Raw genomic sequence first — 9,013 nt, forward strand, 5'->3', positions numbered from 1 at the left:
CTGGCTTGCGGGCGGGGGCGGAGACCAGGCGGCCCCCAGTTACCCTCTGAACGAGGCCGGGTTTGGGCAGCCGCGGCTTTTGGTCCCTGGAGTCGGTCTCTGGAGTCTGGTGACCTGTCCCCGGAGTCCAGGACCGCCTCGGTAAACAGCCCGAGGACAGTTTTGCTATTTGGCTTTGAGGATTCGCGCGTCACGGTGCCCCGCCCTCTTGGTTTCCAGTTTAGGAGTGGGGCCCCTGGTCTGAGGGATTAAGCAAGAACACAGGAATTTAGTGGTGATTCAACTCCATGACAGCAAGCCCCAGGAATTTCAAGTCCCGGGATTAACCAAGCCGACTTTGAAGTGCGAAGGCAGCTGGACTAGAAATCAGAACTCTTGGATCTTACCTCGGGTTCAGCTGTTAAATAGCCTTGTTTCCTCGGATATGGGATTTGATTTCAGTTTCTCCATCCATAAAATATGGATAATCGTTGCCCTGCTTGCCCTACAGCATTTTTTTTTTTTAAAAACCGTTTTAAAAGGAGGTGTCAAATAAGGACTTTTCGCCATTTTAGCTGTAGAAGCACTTCTGTGGTTTTTAGGTTTGTTTTAGTGGCTAGAAATGAATTTGGGGGCCATGGAGAAGTTTTCGTTAATTTGAGATAGCTCAGATTAATTGATCAGTTTAAGAAGGCAGAAAGCATTGAGATTTTAGTTTAGGTTAAAACTACAATGTAACTGGGAAAATCCACACTCTGGCTTTAACTCAGTACTTCTAATTAACATATTTTTTGCCTTGCCCTAAATTCAGTCTTTTCTGAAATTACTTTTTATAATTTTGAAAAGTCATTAATAGAAATGAAAATATTCAGCGTATTTTTTACACAGTCATGCACAAAAACGTTAAAAGATGGTGTATAACCGATGCCATTAAATTGCTTTCTTCCTAAAAAGGAGGATAAAGTAACTTTTTTCTTTCCAGTTAGTGTGAGAAACTTTATGCTTCTTACCGCCCCCCACCCCCTGCCAAACTTCACCTTAATTTCTGATTGAGTTATAGCTGTGGGAGGTTACACATTGTGAGTTTAAACCAGGGATGGAATGTTTTTAAAACCGCTGGAGTGTCCTGAATTTGAAGCCTGTTTTGAAAGGGCCCTTTTAAAAATGAGACCTTCCTTATTTTGGGTCAAGATTACATTCAGGCAGGAACCTAATATGTGAAAATTGCAAATGTGTAAAGTAATATAGTTTTATGCTTTTTTTTTTTTTTTTTTTTTTTTTTTGCGGTACGCGGGCCTCTCACTGTTGTGGCCTCTCCAGTTGCGGAGCACAGGCTCCGGACGCGCAGGCTCAGCGGCCATGGCTCACGGGCCCTGCCGCTCCACGGCATGCGGGATCTTCCCGGACCGGGGCACAAACCCGTTTCCCCTGCATCGGCAGGCGGACTCTCAACCACTGCGCCACCAAGGAAGCCCCAGTTTTATGCTTTTAAAAATGTGTATGTGTCTGTGATAAAAATAAACTGATGGGAATGTAATGTAAAATGAGAAAACATAATTCAAATATGATTCAGAAATAGAGTTAAGGTCACAAATTGGTGAAATTAAGGGGGAAGAGATAGAAATAGTCTCAGTATTAAGAGTATAAAGCTACCTGGTAGAAAGTTTTGGAGATATGTTGAGAGTGATGGGAGGATTCCCCCCCCCCCCACCATTGCTCATTATAAGAACTCTATCTCAGCTACCATGGGTGCATCTCTTTGTTGAAGCCAGGTGGGTCTAAATAAAGCAGCATCCCTCAACACTACAGTGGGCCTTGAAACTGTCCAGTGAGCTTGGAGAGTTTTGAAAACTCCCTGGGAGGTGAAGGAGCTTTGGTGGCTTGTGAACCTTCACAGTGATGGATGCAGTTGGGGCACCAGAAAGTGTAAAGGGAAAAGGAGACATGATGAGTTATCTAGGGAACGGGAGATGGATTACAGGGAGTTGGGAAGAAACATGGCATACTTGCACACTTATCAAAACTTCACCATTGAGTCACTTTTGGGTCAAACTGACTGTTTCAGGATAAGTCTCCTGACTAGAGTGTTACTGAAAAAAAGGGAGACCAAATGAAGAGCAGGTCCTCCTTCAGCCACCCTGTCCAGGTTTCCTGAGGGCAGGAGCTGTGTCTTTTTACCTTGGCACCGCCCCTGAGGCATGACAGACACTCAGTAAACAGTAAGTGAAGAAAATAAATGCATGAATAGGCTTTGGTATACCTGACTAGGATGGCCACTATTGCCCAATTGACTGCAGAAGAAACAAGAATAAGCTGAGTGAAGAATCCTTTCATAAACCATACTAGCCAGGAGGCAGTGTATTAAGTATATAAAGTGTGGGCTTTGGCTTTTATCAGATACAGGTTTCAAATCCCACCTCTGGAAATCAAATTTCTCGTATTTAATCTTGATTTTGTTACTTAATCTCTTTAAGCCTTGATCTCATTATCTGATTATTGTCTGTTTGGTGGGGTCATTATATGGGTTAAATCTAAAGAGTTTAGCTTAGTATGTATGTAGCATGAAGTAAATAATCCATAAGTAGTGACTATTATTAGCAATAATAGTAATAGCAGTTATTGTTATAACTATTACCCTCTCCCCCTTTTTAGATCATGATCAGGGTAAAGATGAACAAAGTTGAGAACAAACTTTACTATGATGGCACAATTTACTGCATAAACCATGGTTTTCTGTTCTGGGCCAAGCAATGTTTGGGGGATTAGAATTTGAGAGGTTGGTGTGAACTCTCCTTGCCCTTGGTCTTGACATCTAAGATTTATGCCTATTACCCTGTCTATCTTCAAGTTATATATCATGACCTCATCCCTCCTAAACTGGACTCCTACCTCCATTCCAGCTACCTCTGATGAAGCACTGCTTTTATTATTTCAAGCTATCTCTCTCCTACCTCTCCTAACCCCATGTCTCTTCATTATCAGATGAAGGACAATTGCTTAGCCTGGCATGCAGGGTTTTGGATTATTACTATTGCTGAGTCACTCTCAGAGTGGCTTATCCAGTCTGGCCTGGGATGGTTTAAAGTTCTGCCATCTTCCTACCAGCTGTAGTCCAAATATCAAACAAGTTACTCTCTGTTCCAGGCAGCGTTGAAGGCAGAGGGAGCTGTAATCTTTCAATCCATCGTGAGGAGGAGTCCGCCTCTATGTTTACAGGAGCCTAGAGTGAATCTGCAGACAGTTTTGTAATTTAAGGTCTACAGTTTGGTTATTAGCAGGTTCCTTCCTCTGCTTCAGTGTATTCTTGCTATAGAATTGATAGATCAGTATTAATTGGTAGATTAAGCTTTCCTCAATACCTTTCCCCAAATGAGTCTTTACTGAAGTATGGGCTGTCTTTATTTTGAAGATTCAAATAATGACATGACATTTTTGGATGTGGGTGTCTTTCAGTGAGAGATATAAAAGCATCCTCATGACTACTTCCATTGAATTCACTTCATGTAGGGGTTTTCTCACACCAGTTGAGGTGTTTTCCTTGGTGATTGTTTTGGGAATTTGAGTAGCTATGCATCTTTTATTTATTTTTAACATCTTTATTGGAGTATAATTGCTTTACAATGGTGTGTTAGTTTCCGCTGTATAACAAAGTGAATCAGCTATACATATACATATATCCCCATATCTCCTCCCTCTTGCATCTCCATCCCATCCTCCCTATCCCACCCCTCTAGGTGGTCACAAAGCACAGAGCTAATCTCCCTGTGCTATGCAGCTGCTTCCCACTAGCTATCTATTTTACATTTGGTAGTGTATATACATCTTTTAAATTTTATCCACTTGTTCAGCCTATGTTCCATAATTGGGTTGTTTTACCTTTTCATAGATAGCTGGTCATAACAACAACTATAAACAAGCTAAAATACTTCTAGTCCCCAATTTATTCATCTGTAAATACTTATTGAGCATGTCTTATGTGTAAGAAGCTGAACTATGCATTAAAGATGTATATCCAAAAATAATGGCTAACATTTATTGAGTGTTTTCTCAGTGCCAGGCACTGTCCTAGAGGCTTTGTAGTCATTATTTTATTTAATTCTCATACTCATTCTGTAAGGTACTATACCCATTTTACAGACAAGAAAACTGAGGTGTGGAAAAATTAAGTAACTTGCCACGTCACAGTTATGAAGGGGCTGGATACCAGCATAGTAGAATATGACTCCAAAGTTTATGATTTTGTTGAAATACAATCACTGCCTTCGAGGGATTTATAGTATAGTAACAGGGTAAACATGAACCCATAAAATCCCAAATAATCCAATTTAAAATTGGGCAAAAAATCTATAGACATTTCTCCAAAGAAGATTTGCAGATAGCCAATAAGTACATGAAAAGATGCTCAATATCATTAGCAAATGCAAATCAAAACTGAAACAGGAGGGAAGGGGGCAGGGCATTGAAAGAATGACATAGCCCAAGGACATGACATAAACTGATAAGAACCAAATGGGTCCAAGATGGCAGACAAGTCAACTTCCACTAGATCTTGAGCCTCAGTATACCTCACTGTAACACATCAGCACACTAAATGACCCACAGGCACCATGACAGTTCCAAGACCAACCTTGATCAAAGAGTGGGCGGTGGCCCAATTCCTGGAAATGCTCGCCTCTTCCCCAAATAGCTGGAATACTCTTCTCACTCATTAGCCTATGAGATTACCCATCCCTATGAAAACTGAAAACCCCATACCCTGGTGCCTTTCTCACCTTCTGAGGTGGCCCACACTCTGTCTGTGGAGTGTGTTTCTATCTAAATAAATTCACTTCTTACCTATCACTTTGTCTCTCACCGAATTCTTTCTGCAATGAGACATCAAGAGCCTGAGCTTCATTAAGTCCTGAAACCAGGTGTGTGATCTCAGTTGGAAGACTGTGAGTTTTGGCCGGGTTCAAGTCCCAGCCCATGGGTTCAAGTCCCAATCTGACGTGCACAGTTTCAAAACCACAAAGAGATACCACTCACAGTTATTAGGATGGCTAAAACCAAAAGATAGATAATGAGTGCTCACAAGGATGTGGAGAAATTGGAACCCTCATACACTGCTGGTGGGGATGTAAAATGGAGCAGCCACTTTGGAAAACAGTCTGATAGTTCCTCAAAAGGTTAAAAAAATAGAATTACTGTATGACCCAGCAATCCCACTCTTACGTATGTATCCCAGAGAACTGAAAACAATATATCCAACAAAAACTTGTGCACAAATGTTCATAGCGGCATTATTCATCACAGCCAAAAAGTGGAAACTACCCAAATTTCTATCAACTGATGAATGGACTAAAAAACGTGTTTATCCATAAAATAGAATATTATTGAGCAATAAACATGAAGTACTGATATGTGTTACAACATGGGTAAATCTTGAAAACATTATGAGAGAACACATAAGTGGAAGAAACCAGTCACAAAAGACCACATGATGTATGATTCCATTTAAATGAAATGTCCAAAATAGGCAAATCTATAGAAACAAAAAATAGATTAATGTTTGTCAGGGGCTGGAGAGAGGGGGGCATGTGGAGTGACTGGTACAGAGTTTCTTTCTGGGGTGATAAAAATATTCTAAAGTTGATTGTGATGGTGGTCGTACAACTCTGTAAATATACTAAAACCACTGAATTCTACACTTTAACTAGATGAATTGTATGATATGTGGATTTTATCTCAATAAAGCTGTTATAAACCCAAAGCAATTAAAATATTAAGTAGCATTTGGTAACTGTCGAATAGAGGCATAAACAAATACTATGAAAATTCAGAGGAAAGAGACTATTTCAGGCTCCTGCAGTTAGGAAAGCCTTCACTGGGTGGTGGGGTTTTGGTAGAGATGGGATGTGGCATACGAAATTGGAGAGAAAGAAATGAAGAATATTTCTTGAGAAAGAATGGCAAAAACAAGAAGGAAAGCTTATGTCTGGGAAACGGTGAAGGGTCTGACGGCTGAGGTGCTTGGTGCTGGTTGTTTCGATAGCCTGGTATTGGTGCACTTTGGAGAATAATGGGAGAAAATATTTTAAATTGTAACTTTGCCCCCCAAATCTAAGGTGTACTGTTATTATTTCATATAAAGGAAGGGTAATGCTTGAAATGATAAGCTGGTCTAGATCATGGTGGGAGAGGTGTGAATACCAGGTGAAGAGAGCACCTCTAGTTCTTTCCTTACTGGAAGCTTGAAATCCCATTTCCTTATTAGCTTGTGTAGACATGCATGAAAAACTCCCAGGCTTGGGGGAGTCTATGGAGTGTGGCACCTGTAGAAAGAGCTTTATATATGAAGACAAAGTATTCTTCCCCATTTCTCAAGACTGTAGTAACATCAGGATGTTTCTCCTCTGCCGCAGAGGGGAAATCAAATGTATTGGGTTGGCCGAAAAGTTCGTTCATTTTTTTCCGTAAGATGGCTCTAGTAGCACTTAGTTCTCTTTAACTTCATTCAAAACAATTTTGTTAGATTGTATGTGACAGCTGTCATATCAGCGTGCATTTAAAAAAAGACATCAAAATTGGTGAAGTTTTGTGTAGCCATTTTCATTTTGAAAATGGAAGATAAAAAGCAACAATTTCAGCATATTATGCTTTATTATTTCAACAAAGGTAAAAATGAAACCAAAATGCAAAAAAAGGTTTGTGCAGTGTATGGAGAAGGTGCTGTAACTGATCGAATGTGTCAAAAGTGGTTTGTGAAGTTTCATGCTGGAGATTTAGGGTAGACCAGTTGAAGTTGATAGTGATCAAATCAAGACATTAATTGAGAACAATCAATGTTATACCATGTGAGAGATAGCTGACATACTCAAAATATCCTATCCAAATCAAGCGCTGAAAATCATTTGCACCAGCTTGGTTATGTTAATCGCTTTGATGTTTGGGTTCCACATAAGTTAAGTGAAAAAAACCTATTTGACTGTACTTCCGAGGGCGATTCTCTACTGAAATGTAAAGAAAACATTCCATTTTTAAAACAAATGTGTGATGGGCAATGAAAAGTGGATACTGTACAATAATGTGGAACAGAAAAGATCGTGGGGCAAGTGAAATGAACCACTACCAACCACACCAAAGGCAGTCTTCATCCAAAGAAGGTGATGTGTAAATGGTGGGATTGGAAGGGAGTCCTCTATTATGAGCTCCTTCCAGAAAACCAAATGATTAATTCCAACAAGTACTGCTCCCAATTAGACCAACTGAAAGCAGCACTCAACGAAAAGCATCCAGAATTAGTCAAGAGAAAACACATAATCTTCCATCAGCAAAACACAAGACCGCATGTTTCTTTGATGATCAGGCAAAAACTGTTACAGCTTGGCTGGGAAGTTCTGATTCATCTGCCATATTCACCAGACATTGCACCTTCGGATTTCCATTTACTTCAGTCTTTACAAAATTTTGTTAATGGAAAAATTTCAATTCCCTGGAAGACTGTAAAAGGCACCTGGGACAGTTCTTTGCTCAAAAAGGTAAAAAGTTTTGGGAAGATGGAATTATGAAGTTGCCTGAAAAATGGCAGAAGGTAGTGAAACAAAAGGGTGAATATGTTGTTCAATAAAGTTCTTGGTGAAAATGAAAAATGTGTCTTTTACTTTTACTTAAAAACCAAAGGCACTTTTTGGCCAGCCCAATAGACCAAGCCTCAAGCCCCATAACAGGAATTAGAGAAGTGATATGAACTGATCACAATTATTTCATTCCATTATGTTCCATTCCACGATTATTTTATTGAGCAACTGCGTAAAAACTCTATGTTAGATGTTGTAGGAGCTTTCAAAAAAAAAAAACGACATTCTTCAACAGTTCATGTTTGTGGGTATAGCTTTAAGTTCACTTCGACATTTCATGGGTGTTGCCTTCACTCAACCACTAAAGATGATTAGAACTGAGAGGTTCTGGAGATGCAAAGGGAGGAACTAACTGCTTCATTAGCAGTCAGAAGAGGTCAGGGATCCATATGCCTCTGGCACTGATCCCCAGCAGGAGACCTCCTGTTTATGTCTTTATCTTACTTGCCAAGTGTTCCCTCAAACCCTTGTCTGTAGTTCACCTGGGTTGCATGCTGAGTGTAAGAACTAGGGCAATCCAGTTGAGACCCAGACCCAGTAATTCATTTGCTGTGGCGATGGGAGAGGGAAAGGCACCCTAATAAAGAGCTGGCCACCACTGAACTTGAGTTTAAAGGTTAATCAAAAAGGTTTTAAACAGGAGACACAAGCTGTACTCATCCCTAAGAGGAAGAGAATAGAGAATAAATCTCATTGGCTCTCCATCCTGTACCCTCACTCTCTGAACCGCATTATGTGTGTAAGTTCTGTCTGTCCATTTCATTATTTTTTCCAGTTATAAAGTATTTATTGTAATGTAAATGTAAAAGGTCATTACAGAAAATTCAGAGCTGTGTAATGAAAACAACTAAAATCACACATAATCTGACCATTCAGAAGTAGCCACTGCTGATGTTTTGGTGTATTTCCTCCCTTTTCTATATGCACATATTTTTTCCCACAAAGTTGAAATTATGCATGTGTATAAACATATATTAAGTTTTGTATTTTGATTTTTCTCACTAAAAATTGTATAGTGAGCATTTTCCGTGTTATTATTCTCCAAAAATGTGATTTTTAAAAACTGCGTGTAGAATGATTCTCCAATATTGGACAGTATGGTGTTCTACTAGTTCCGCTCTTCAGCCATAATGCCTTGCAAGCACTTTTTAGCCAACAAATATAGCCATTAGAAATATTAAATCTCACAAAGTTCTTTGCTGAGCTTTTGCTGCAACAGCTTGGTAATAACAGAATCACCAAGCCTTGTCTCTGGGGACTGCCACACAACCATCCCTCTGAAAGACATGCTGACTCCACCTCACTTGCTTCTCACCTGGCTGATCAGAGGGACCAGCTGTGATACAGGTAAGCTCTTTCAATAAACAGACTATTTGCGAGAAAGTTTTGGCCTTGATTGTGAACTGAAGAGTCAA

The sequence above is a fragment of the Neophocaena asiaeorientalis genome, unplaced genomic scaffold, assembly GCF_003031525.2.
Source record: "Neophocaena asiaeorientalis asiaeorientalis breed wild unplaced genomic scaffold, Neophocaena_asiaeorientalis_V1.1 scaffold671, whole genome shotgun sequence".
NCBI classification, from domain to species: domain Eukaryota; kingdom Metazoa; phylum Chordata; class Mammalia; order Artiodactyla; family Phocoenidae; genus Neophocaena; species Neophocaena asiaeorientalis.